This window comes from Euwallacea similis, chromosome 8, assembly GCF_039881205.1.
Source record: "Euwallacea similis isolate ESF13 chromosome 8, ESF131.1, whole genome shotgun sequence".
In the NCBI taxonomy this organism is placed as follows: Eukaryota; Metazoa; Arthropoda; class Insecta; order Coleoptera; family Curculionidae; genus Euwallacea; species Euwallacea similis.
Window position 1 is genome coordinate 3,718,787 of NC_089616.1, and position 13,276 is coordinate 3,732,062.

The 13,276-nt window shown below is 35.2% G+C and overlaps 1 protein-coding gene across 4 annotated transcripts in view; it reads left to right on the forward strand.

The window, feature by feature from the left end:
- Abd-B (Abdominal B) overlaps positions 1-13,276 on the forward strand; it is an 80,033-nt gene that overhangs the window by 13,702 nt on the left and 53,055 nt on the right. Inside the window, exon 1 of one of the 4 annotated variants that reach the window (XM_066392523.1) lies at positions 2,576-2,607. The exons of 2 other annotated variants lie outside the window; for them this stretch is intronic. The gene's annotated coding sequence lies outside the window, so the exon portion shown is untranslated. Of the gene's footprint in view, positions 1-2,575; positions 2,608-7,993; positions 8,066-13,276 lie in introns of those variants that run through there. One more of the 4 variants, XM_066392526.1, reaches the window with a different exon arrangement.

The window sequence follows — 13,276 nt, forward strand, 5'->3', positions numbered from 1 at the left end:
CATGCATCGTGAAACCCAAGAAGAAATATGGCTTTTGTAGATGCGGGCGGATAAAAATAAGAAAATATAGAAAGTCGTAAAAAAGTCGTCAAAACTTGAATAATTTGATTGGAATTTTGGATAACTTCGCCTCTAGATTGCGGATGTAATAAAACCAGATATGTAATGTCTTTGTGCCGGACAAAAACACACACCAATCTTGACATAAATGAAGGTTCTTTATCTAGGCATTGAAAAAATCTCGTCATAAATCACTTAGCGTGATGGAATTTAAATGGCAGCAAAAACCATGTTTTTCTTAGGAATTTCCTTATCCATGCACCACAACAAACTGTCAACTAGTTCAATTTGGAATCATTCTTACGTGAAAAGATGGAAGAAGAAACATTTGACGCAGGCGGCATATAAGAGGAGGATTCTTAATTAAACCCCACAAGATTTATATGTCGGCACTAAAACGTTTTAGTGATTAAACTCGGCCGAATATTGCGCCAAAAGGTCAGGCCGGTTCCATTTTGAATCGCTATCAAAACAGCAGTATCTTATAAAGCCTGAGAGGCTCAGTCAATTAAAGGGGTCCCTTATCTCGTTTAACAGAAAGGGGCTTCAGCATCGATGCAGGAAAAGGGTTAACGACGATGAGGGTAGAAGGAGGTTGCATATCGTCAGTGTCAGGAAGGAAATTAATCATTTTGTTGTTTGTATTTGGAAATGAGAGTCTCTGAAATGCCCTATATGCTTAACCAGAGACACGAATATTAAGGTAGTTCTGCAAGGGACGATAAAGTGGTGCAAGACTTATTCCAGCCTTGATTTCGGGTCTTAGAAAATTTTAATTACTCGACGACCTATTGAGGATGTTCATTTTGACCAGAAAAACTAAAAAATACTTTAAAATGTTGGAACTAAATTTGGTTGAAATATTAAAAATCAGGGGCGTCTCAATAGGGGACGCTAGAGCGGTGCAGCTCATATCTTTTGCGTTTTCGGGTTTCAATTAATTTCACGAAAATTCTCATTGCTTGACACTCTGACCACTGAGGACCTACATTTTAATCAGAAAAGCTTTCAAATACTTCAAGCAACAATAACCGCTTTGATACGACAGATCAAAGCTTTAAACACAATTATTGAAATTCTCAGCCCCTTTTTATAAGCTGTTAACCCCATCAGGGCTGCTGGAAATTTAATTAAAAGCCTTTTTCATGGTGGCGTTAGAGAAATTATTGATAATGTACGCCCCCATGGCGTGAATGTTGGTATAACAATGAGTATGTTCGCCCTATTGTTGTTCGGTTAAAGCAGCATCAGAACCGCCAAATGCAGTTCAGTGGGAACTCGAAAAAAATGCCCTCCCAGCAGTACTTTAAAGATTAATTTAGAAAAACGATTACTTTAGAGATTTGGACTTCCGCTCACAACTTGAACAAGCGAGTCGGGTTCCCACGTACCCCTCCGCCTACCTCTAACTCTTTCCAAACACAGTTCTTATCGCCGAAAACATTATTATTTAATGGTTTCAGAAGCATGTAAATTAGACGTGGCGTGTTTCGTACCTTATTGTTTTCTATTCAAATGCGAAAACAATCCCGCTCCCAAATATGCCGTGACACACCGCAGACTCGCCTTCAAAAGCCAACAGAAAAGCGTGCACATAAATTTGAAAAATGAATGCAACTCCATTGTGGTCTGCACATACAAAACCCATTTCCATATTCATACCCACGCCGTCGCATGCAGGTTCGCTTCTCGATAAGGAAAATTGCCGAGGTTGCTCTAATTGGAATAATGTTATCGGGGTTGTTTTATCGAAAAAATAAAAAAAACGTGATGTTATGGTGAACTACTTATCACCATGCCATTTTTCCCCGTTATTTAATTTTCCTTATAAACGAAATTCGTGCGAGAAGCTTCCGATGTTAACTTTCGGAGTGTCGAAGTTAATCCTCCTTAAATTGCTTTTAGGACCGAAAACCATTAGAGCCTCAATTAAGCTCTTTTTGGGGCTGCTAAAGCTTGAAATCTTCAGTCGGAGACACATGGGAGCAGCGTGAGGGAATTTCGGGAAAGATAAACAGTATGTGTGCCAGGACGGTCCCATTTTATTTTCGCTCTAATAAAAATATATGAAGAAACAGGGGTACTGTTACGTTTTAGCCGGAAAGAGGGTTGATTGGTGGGTATTAATGGCGATAGGAGTGAGGAATCTTCGCTGTTTTATTGATCGCCATAATAATACAGTTTTCTTCGGTTATGTTCCGTAAAAGACCAGATACTAAACTTTTCCCTTTGCTGATTTTTAAAATTCCCTCGTGCTGTCATATAAAGACAACGTACATATATTAACATAATTATGGTAATTTGCAATCGGTAATGGGCATTTAGATATGATTAATTAAAATTTACGACCCATTAGGCGAATGAGACGTTTATGACTTATTCCTCTACGCGGATAATTCGATTTTTTAAAAATAATTTTGAGGTAACTGCTAACAGAGTAGCTACCCGATAAAAATTTAAGGATTTGGTCCAATGCCTTTTTCTGTTTCAGCTCCCGCATTTTTTTGGATTTCCATGCGCCAGAGAGGAACATCAAAAGCTCCCTAGGTAAGTAAACTTTAATCTTATTAATAGGGCCTAACTTGATTGTACTGCATGGGCCTGTAAATCCCAATTCGCCTATCTTTTAAGAAAGACGATAAAAATAATGCGACAAGACGAAGTTTTCTAGTGCCTGTAGACATAACTCTAAACTTCCAAACATCCTCATAAACATAACTTACTTAATTTACTGCGAGACATAAAACTTCTGGACTTTAGGAAGGCGTCTATCTAGACGGGGCTTTCTTGTTTGTCGCTGCTCCGCTGAATTTAATTTCGAGACGGATTTCGCCATTTTTATTTGCTTTTCTTTTTCGCAAAATGGACGTAAAAAATTACAACGCGGCCCTTTAGTGATTGCATTTCGCAAATTGGATCATAAAGGGAGAAACCTATATATTAGTCTCGCATTTAAAGACTTTTAAATAATAAAAGAGTTATTCTCACAAAACTAAAAGTTTCATTCCAAATTAAAAACTTTACATTTTCCGCATGAATTTTTCAATAAATTTTTCTTCGTGCTCATTTAAATTTAAACATCCCCAGCGGGGGATGAAAAACTTCTATCCCTGTAGGAATAATTTAACAACGCGGAGGTTTTTCCTCTTTCTCATTTCTTGGCGAATTCTCGAGGGAAATAAAAGTTAAAGTTCTTTTTCATCCAATTTTTCTCTAGAGTTCCACTTTACGGTGTTGAAAATCATTACAAGTTTAATTAAAGTTGAAGGTTGGTAATGCTTAATGGGTTTCATGGAATTTGTTCTAAGATACTATGAATCACTTGGAGGTATTCCTGGGATTTGTGTGTCAAGAGAAGAGGTAATTTTGGGTCCTCTGGAAAGTTTTTGCAGATTTAGTATTAGAAAATTTAAAAAACATTTAGAATAACTTTTAATCAACCAAATAATTTCCATCTCGTTCGATGAGCTGTTCCCATTTTTCAGTTCATCTAATTCCTCGCTTGTAGAATTCTTGATTTTTATTCTTATAAAACTGGCCCATGTAGGTTTTGATGTCGACTTCATTTGGGAAAGTTTTACCGTCGCGTGAGTTCTAAAGAGAACGAAACAAATGGTAATCTAATAGAGCAAGGTCCGGGCTGTAAGGTGGATGCGGTATAACTTCCCATCCGAGGTCTTGTAATTTTTGGCGAGTTATCGAAGATGTGTGCGATGAAGAGGACATCTTTTCCATTTGGTAGTTCTGGTCGCAAACGTCGCAATGCAGTATTCAAATGTGTCAGTTTTTTGGATTAATCGTTTGGCCTTTAGGGAACAGCTCATAATAGATAGGACCTTTGAAACTCCATCATATTGAAAATATAACCTTTTGGTGTAATTTGGCTTATGCTATCTTCTGCGCAGGCTCATAAGGTCTACTACATGATCTTTTACGCTGAATATTACTGTACACAACCCATTTCTCATCGCTAGTAACGATGCGCTTCAGAAAGGTTTCGTTTCTTTTACATTTTAGAAGTGAATCACAATTTTGGTAATTCTTTGCGTTAGGCGATTTTCATTAAGTTCATGAAAAACCCACACATGGAGCTTTTTTACAAATCCAAAATTTCGGATGTAGTTATCAATGGTGGTTTCTGCCACGTTCAACTTTTCTGCAAGTTCTCTCACTGTTATGTGGCGGGCAGTCTTAATTAGTGCTTGAATTTCCTTGTCAATGCTGGCTTGAGTCATTGCTTGCCTTTAGGCGCAACATCTCCAGAATGGAAGTTCGCAAAGCGATGCTGACAAGTGTATTCTGCCCAAAAAGCATTATTGTAAACTGCAGATATTCTCTTGTGAGTTTCTCTTGCATTCATGTCTTCGCGAGGAAGAAAAAACAAAACCTGGCGAGAATATTCTTTTTCTGGTTCCATTTTGTTTTAATTTTAAATTACTATTTTAAACACAACAAACACATTTCAAAAAATCGCAAAGACTTTCTGAACAACCTAATACATATTTGACTGTTTCTTTGGAATAGTTGCCGAAGGATGGAAGCTACTGTACAGGGAAACTGAGAAAATTGAAAACGGAGATTAATGACTTGTAAAAACAAATGTTTGAAATGCTCTTAAAATAGTCAGAAGAGAATAAGAGAGACAAAAATCAAGACTGAGTACTCAGAAATAAATAAAAGTCTAAACATTTTTCATTTAAAAATGAAATTTCTCAAAGGTCAACTAAGATGAATACATTAAACATTTAACAATTTTAACAAGAAAATTAATGAAAAACGATTTTATAGGACAGTTTCGTACCTTCTATAAAAATTATTTTTCCATCAGGTAAAGTTGTCAATACATTGGTCCAATGGTCCTTAAAGAACAGTTCTTCACTGTCCTGTTATAACTGCATGTGAAGTAATTTGCAAGCAAACGCTTTCTATTAAATTAGGAGATATTTCATGTGACTGTCCTTTCTTCAATTGTTGGTTAAACTTTAGTTTCGGTTTGAGCAGCACTTCACCCACCAGGGAGTTGCGAACCGGCAGCTGAAGAACCGGGGAAGAAGACACTGAAGGTCCTTAACATGCCTCAATATTTAATTTGATTTTAGCACCGATGGGAGCGCCACAAAAATAATTATGAAGAACTACTTTCAACCCTCAATCTAAATAAAAGGGGGTAAACAGCCACCGATCTTGAAGGGATGTTTTCATCCCATTGGAGTATTAATTGTAATTCGAACGGTACCCCAAAATCGTTCGGAAGATAGTTTTCGCCCCAATGGGGTTCTGCAATTTTAATTTTAGCGTCTCTTCGCACTTTAAAATCTTTCAGAAAGATGAGCATGACATAAGATTTTCTCCCCTTTAAACAAGAGGGGGGCGGAGAAGAATCTCCCCAAAATATCTTGCGGTTTAATGTTCGAGTCAATATTGAAGCGTCTCAATTGGAAGAAAACAATCTTTAAGGGGTCTCAATTTCACAATTCTAGTCAGTTGGTAATTCAACCAAAATCTTCAAGGTGTTGCCCCAATGGGGTCCATTTTGACCATCGGAATTAGCACGTTAAAATCAGTCAGAGGAAGTTCGATTAATCGATTATTTTTGTTGAGCATCTCATTGATTAATTTTTTAAACGCTCAAAGTTTCTTGGGCAAAACCGTAAACGTTGAACCATTGATGGTTCAATCTACTAATCGTGTGTAGAATTTTCTAGTGCCATAAAGCCCTTAAACTGGTTCTAAAGCTTCTTCACCCGTGAAAGTAGCCATTCAATTGTATGGTAATATACAAATTGTCCGTTTAAACAAGCGAAAGGTGTTAGTCGCAATCCGAGCCGTTGGGTTTTAGTGGCCCCATAAAAGTGTAATTGCACCAAAAAAAAATTAATATTGGTACCGGTTTGAATGAAAATTTTATGGTTTCGTTGAGCTAATTTTCTGCCAAATAAATAACCAAACGGCGTATATTGAAGAGACCTAAACATATTTATCGACGATAATAAAAGTTTCTTTTCCCATCGAGGGTTATGGCTTGACATGTTTATCAACAGGATTTCATCGCCCTTTAAGAATAATATTTCTAGGGCGTCTAGTTTCGTTCCCTCTAGAAATCGGATTTAAGCCATAAATTGCACCCATTTTCTTTATAATAAAGTCATTTATTGTAACCTGCTGGAGGCCACTGGGAACGCGATGGGTCTAGAGACCAACGGCAGATGGTAAAAAAATAACGATTCCAAAGGAGGTGCGTTCTTGGAGGCTTTCCAGGATACATAAAATTCCCAATATGAGAAACTCCAATGATACTTGACAGATAATGATCGGAGAGGCTTTTAGAGGCAGGAGGACCCTTTTGCGGAGCAGCAATCAACCCGTTGCGTGACATCGTAAATGGGGGCGGAAACATCCCCATATCCCTGGAGAAAGTACGTTGTCGCAGAATCTAAAAGGGTTTTTCCGTGTTCCATTTCGAATGAGAAGGTAAATTGGTGTAAAGGGAAAAGGGTGAGTTCAGGGCGTTGTCCTTTCTCCTTAGATCATTGATGTCTGAGGATCTAGAGGAGTTGTGTGGTGATAACGTCAACATGAGTGCTATTTGAAGAAAGGCCAGTTTAAGGATTATTACGTAATAAAGGTTTATTGTTAAACGCCATTAATTCAATGTGTTATGCCTTGTTGCAGGTTCCTCTATAATAAGTGCTTTGCGTGTTGCTCATTTTTTTACCTGTGCAATTCAAAATGCATATATTACTTAGCAAAAATATTATTAGGATTGAAAGCTCTAATTAAGAAGCTTTTAAGGATATTGCTGTTTTCACGCCTCGTGATGCATTCGTGTCTGAACAAACAGCGGGATCATTAAGAAAATTGAATTTTTACGGGTATAAAATTGACTTTGAGATTGATAGAATTTGATTAACAACTCGGTGGCCGAACAGACCGATTTTTGTTGAACGTTTTTTGTTCTTTAACCTCTTGGGCTGCCTGGATTTTCAAATATTAAACTTGAAAGGCTCATCAACCTGGAAAATAAATCAAATTTCCCCTTTAAACTACCCCATTCTATGGCATAATAATACTTTCAGCTTAGTTTGCACGATCCGACGATATTTTCTGCTGCGCCGGCGACGTTTTTCTTTCTTTTCTCCTGCCGCTGCTGCTTTGGATTTTACGACCGACCCGCCTGGTTGGCTCCTACATTCCTGCAGATTTTGCTGATTCTTTCAATTCAGTGGCGTAACCGCTACCCATAAACTCTTCTGAGGCAACAGCAGTTATTTCTAATAAAAACTAAACCCTCGAACGTGACAATCGTAAGGGCAAATGAGCACGTTAGTGAAGTGGCTGATGATGGTGACTTTTGGGGAAAGAAATCTGTGGTCCTCAGGTACGCCTATGAGGGGGGAAAACTTTTATAAGCTTTCCCGGTAAACGCCATGCAGCTTTTCACTAATGCCCAAACACTGTTGAAGCAAACCTAATTCAGCCAACTTTCCTCGTTAGTTTATATACGGGCTTCCAGCTTTAACTTCGACTTATTTTTATGGCTTTGTTGATCTAGGCGAGCCCTTTCATGGGCACATCTCTGAGGAAATTAAATCCTGTTAATATCAAAATTTCGGGCCGCCTCTGTTAATGCACACTAATCTCCTTCAAAGGATAAGAAAGAGGTGATCAAACCCTAATTATACCGGCCAGACTACCAATAATTAAGATACCAGAACCCAAAATGGAGTCCTTCGGCCCCCTATCGGTACGCACGGTACTCGCGGTGTTTTCCCCCCGTTGTTGAAAAATCTTGGCAACCATCGAGGCTCATTCGTTCGTAAACTGCCGCTATATTTATCGTTTAGGTTCGGTTTCATAATGTACCAGTTTTACGTTTAATCGTCAATTCAGTTAGTGGTAAGGGGCTTAAAATTTTACCTTTTTTTTTTTGTACAAAGTACCACTTGCAAAATTGCGCGAATCCTGGCTTAAGATTGACATGCGCGATAAGAACGAATGACTCACGGTATGTAGTAGTTTATAGAGCTATTGGTGTTGGGTATGTAGTCATCAGTAGAATGCTTAAGTTTTTGGATTTATTTTTGCGGGTTTAAGCCATGAATAAGTTTCTTCATTGTGCACTGGCCTATGCCAACTGAAATCAGGGACGACGTTCGGTTATAATGTTACTTCAAAACAAGTTCTGCTGGCTAAATTTAGCCGTCAGTCAGATAGGTAGCCAAGTGACTAAATCTCTTGTGAATAAAGAGTTGCCTCGATAATATACAATGTAATTTTTAACTTCGGTTCGTGCTTAATCGACAAGGCTTCACTCTTATCCTCTCCAACTGAGGCTTTTGAGGGTTTTGGAAATGCAGTTTTCACGTCTGATGGAGTAAAGAAAATAGATTAGTTTGATCAAACTTCTTTAAAGGCACTTAAAATCCTCGAAAGAGAGATTAAAATCACAGGTTTGTAAGTAATCCCTCTAAAAAGATAATTTTTCAGAGCCCTAATTCCCTTTATTTACGTATATGATATCTCGAGGATGGTATGAGCTATCACTTCCGCTTTTAAACCAATGGAAAGAGAATGAAATTGGGCATTTGCTTTGCAGATCTACATATATAAAACGACATTAATTCGTATCAATATTTACAAATTTCAAGACTATTTAAGATTTTGAGGGAATTTCTAAAATCTTTTTTTTTATTTGTAAAAGCGCACCTCTTCCCTTGATACCTCGAGTGGTAAAAACTATACAAATATATTAAAAATAAATTATACGCCACGCCCATTGCCTGTTTAGAAGTCAAAGACGTCAGTTTTTGCTTTTAATAAAATTTCACTCAGGAGCTGTCCGAGATTTTACTCACAATAAAACCCTCTAAGATCGAAAAAAATTGTGTTACCGGTCTCTAAAACTGACTTATCTGCCCATTTTTCGATTTCTCTTTAAAACCATCTAAGTTCTAAATACTTTGGGTGCTGTAAACGACTAATCTGCACCCTACATAAAACTTGTATACATCATTTAAGACCAATTTCGATGTTATTATACAATGTGTCTCTGAATATACCGTTAAAATCCCAACCACGTATTTTAGATTTCAAAATATAACGAAAATTTCGTATAAACACATATCGAAAGGAGCTTCGTTTTCGATATACAGGTTGTGAAAGATTGGTTCCTAAGGATTATTTTTTATTAATATTTTCAAAACGTTTTGAGATAAATTCATGAAATTTTGTACTTTATTACAACTTTTTGCGCTCTTTCGTAATCCTTCTAAAGTAATTGCTACTATTTATTTTCTGCTATTTATTTTCTGACGGGTAATAGAGGTGGACAGTGCTCAAAAAGTATTTAAACTTTTTTTTACTTAACTTTCTTGACAATTTTATAGGAAAAATATTAAATTTGTTGGAGATTTTAACTTTCAATAAGAGTACCTTTTTTTATATAAAAATCTTCAGTTTTCGAGGACATTGAGATTTAACCAATGGGTGAATACTATGTTTTATTAAATACACATTTTTTTAAATTTATTTTTGTTACTTTAACGATAATTGTAATTATATTCTGTTCCGGTGACAACGAAAAACCGCTAGATTTTATTAATAAATGCTGTCATGACGGAAACGTCAAAAATATTGTTTTGTTGCATTTCAAGATCAACTGGGTTCTAAATTTGATATTTATTTAATAAGACATCGCATTCACTAATTTGTTAAACCTTAATTTTCTTGAAAACTGTTTGATATTTCGACTTTCAACAAAAGTACCTTTTTTATGTAAAAATCTTCAAGTTAACCCATCTTATCCCAAGCATCGAAAAATAAAAAAAAACGAATTTTTTGTTTGTAAATATTTATTTTGTTACATTTAAGAATATATTACATATGTCAAAAAAACTGGAAAAAAATTATGTACAAAAAAAAAATACTGGTGCGTAAACGAACCATTGGGAATATATATGAAATACTGTTTTGGGACACATAAGGATACTACTAATAATTTTAACGAAAATTTATACCATAATGTTACAATCTTACATAAAATAACTAAAATTGAATTATTTTGTACATAAAACTTTATTTCATATAAAAAACAGCATAATATTTCATGGTGCATTAACGCACCACTGGTAACAGACGGTTTCATTTTTGATGATACTGTGCAAAGCACGAATTATGTAAATGTACATTGCACTTATTACAAATATAAATTGTGTGACTATGGCAAATTCTACACCTCCTTCGTACTTTATTAGTATGGGGAATTATGAGATGACCTTTATTATCATAACGTAATTCGTCTATGGGAAGAGCAAGATTTCTTTGAATTATTGTTTTATCTGTTTTTAAAAGCCGCAGGGCCACATAAGATTTAAAATCTACTTGAGAAATTTTTTTTTCATTCACAACATTATATAGTTTCCACGCGTTGACGACTAAACTATCCAATGAGTTACAAAATAAAGGCCACCACCATTTTTTCCCAAATACTTGGCATCTATAATTAGCAATTCCGTTGTCATGTAAATCTACCCCACCCATATATTTATTGTATTGGGCAATTACATAAGGTTGGGGTATATATATATCTTTTCGTTGTTTTCTATTATAGCGTTTAACATTTTGGACAGGGTCTACGCTATAAACATTACTTGCTACCGTTACAACCGAATTATCATGCCAACGCACAATAGAAACTTTTGATTCAGATTCATATGCTGAAATATAGGATCCGCGGACTTTTTTACCGAATGATTTGGAATTCTCAATTGGACACTTATTTGTTCTATTTTCTCGGATAGTACCGGTAGCGAAATAACCATTATTTTTTAAATGTACCAAGAGTTTGAATGATGAAAAAAAATTATCAAAAAAAATTTGGTGATTCACTGGCTTATCTACAACAGAAAGTAAACTCATGACAACGTCACCGCCAAGCCCAAGGCTAGAATGAGTTTGATTTTGAGCACCACTATATGGAAGTGAATAAAATAGGTACCCATCAGATGAACAAAGGCACCAAAGTTTGAATCCAAAACGAACTGGCTTACCTTTTATAAACATTTTACAGGTATGGCGTCCAAAGTAAGGTACCATTTGTTCATCTATGGATAAGTTATGTGAAAATATTCCAAACTGTATATTTTTTTGGTTTATTGCATTAAAAAAGGGTCTAACTTTGGCAAATTTATCATTTTTATCCAACAGATTATTGTTCGATAAATGCAAGTTCTGCTTTATGAATTGAAATCTATTACGGCTCATACATTTTTTTATAAGATTAATTCCTTTGTCTTCATCAGTAGACCAATAATGTTGAATATGTGGTAATGAATGGTAACCAGAAAAAAGTAAAATTCCTATAAAATTTAAAAATTCGTTTTTTGATAATAAAAATTCATGGCGGTTATTGTCTTGAGCATATTTTACCGAAAAATTTAAAACCAAGTCAATCACTTCGTCATCAAAAAACATAAAAAATATTTCAAGGGGAGTTTTCCCCGAGAGCCTATTTTTTAGTTTCTCGCATGATTGAAATTCATCGGATATAGGTGCGTGAGTATATTCAATCTGACCTTTCTTCCATTTGACTGTAGAAGCAAGCCTTTCATTTGCCGAAAGCAAACGTCTCCTTTTGGACTCCAAAGTTTCATCATCCGATGAATCCCATTGAGCTTCATTGGTCAACAAAGTACAGGACTGATTCGTACACGACTGATTTGTATATTCCGGTAGATGCAATTCGAAAGTTCCAACTATATCAGTTGGTTCCTCAAACTCTTGTAGATTATTTTCATCGTTTATATCTTCCTCATCGGTCAAAGTATCCACGTCGGGTGGAATATAAACAGCGTCAATATGTTCTGAAAATATTATTTTTTCTTACTTTTAGCTTAAATTCGCAAAAAACTTAATATTACTATATTGCATCTAATATACAATACATATAAAAATATGTAAATACAAGTAATACTTACGACTTTCATCATTATTCTGCAAATCCGTCACGATCTCCTCCAAGGCTGCTTCTAATTCTTTTTGAGTAAAATACTTCGAAAACGACATATGGATTTTTTTTATTGTAATTAAATATCAAATGAACGGACTACAGCTTATATGGCGCTGAACCGATACAAAAAAAACACTGGATGAATACACGGTCACTCAACAAAACTACACTGTACAGTTACTGAAATTCTAATAGGCACCTGGGTTATAGAGAGATGTGAGTTTTGTTCGCTTAGAGAGACTCAAACCAACTAATTCGTTTTTTCTTCATCATGAGATCGTAGCCACAAAAAAGAGTATTGAGTCAATAAAAATCCAAATGATTTTCTCATGAGGATCAGTTTTCAAACCTATAAATTGATTGGAAATTTATGCCTATATCAACATTATCGGTAATTACCTTATTTAGTCTAAGCAATAATTTGGGTAGATTTTGTGAGTAATGACATTATTTAGTCTGAACAATAAATTGGGCAGATAGATGGGTTTATTTATTCTAGAATAGTGTTGGATATTTTCCCAACACAAGAAACAAATGAATACTAAACAATACACTAATCGGCGACTATTCACTCTGAATGCACACACTTTTCAAAAATTGCAATAACTTGATTTTATTTCATAGATAAAACCAGTGGTGCGTTTAGGCACCGGTATTATTTACACAAAATAAGTGATAATTTATATGACAATTCAAATGCACTTTTTCTACTATGTAATCTACATATTATAGACTTATCAAAAATTATTATACTTTGCAAAAATAAATTACTTTACTATATTTGAATCACTTCAACATTTGACACAAAATTATGCAGCGTTTTCCATGACTCTAAGATGTCATAATTTTTTTGTTTTAAAACAAAAATCAACAGTATGTACGATACTAAGTTCTATAATACTAATAGTAATAAAATTTCTAAATAGATATGAAAAAATATATATTGGATTAGCAAAAAAAAATCATAAAATGTGTGGTTCGATAATGCACCACTGGGACAAAATGGGTTAAATAAATTTTTCCCATAAAATCCTCAGTAAATTAAGTACAAGAAAGTTTAGGTACTTTTTAAATACTACCCCCTATATTACCTGCCCCTGAAAAAATGTGGCAATTTCTTTATAGAGATTCAGAAGCCTAGCTTCAGCACAAAAAGTTATAATAAAGTAAAAAATTTCATGAATTTATCTCAAAACGTTTCGAAAATAT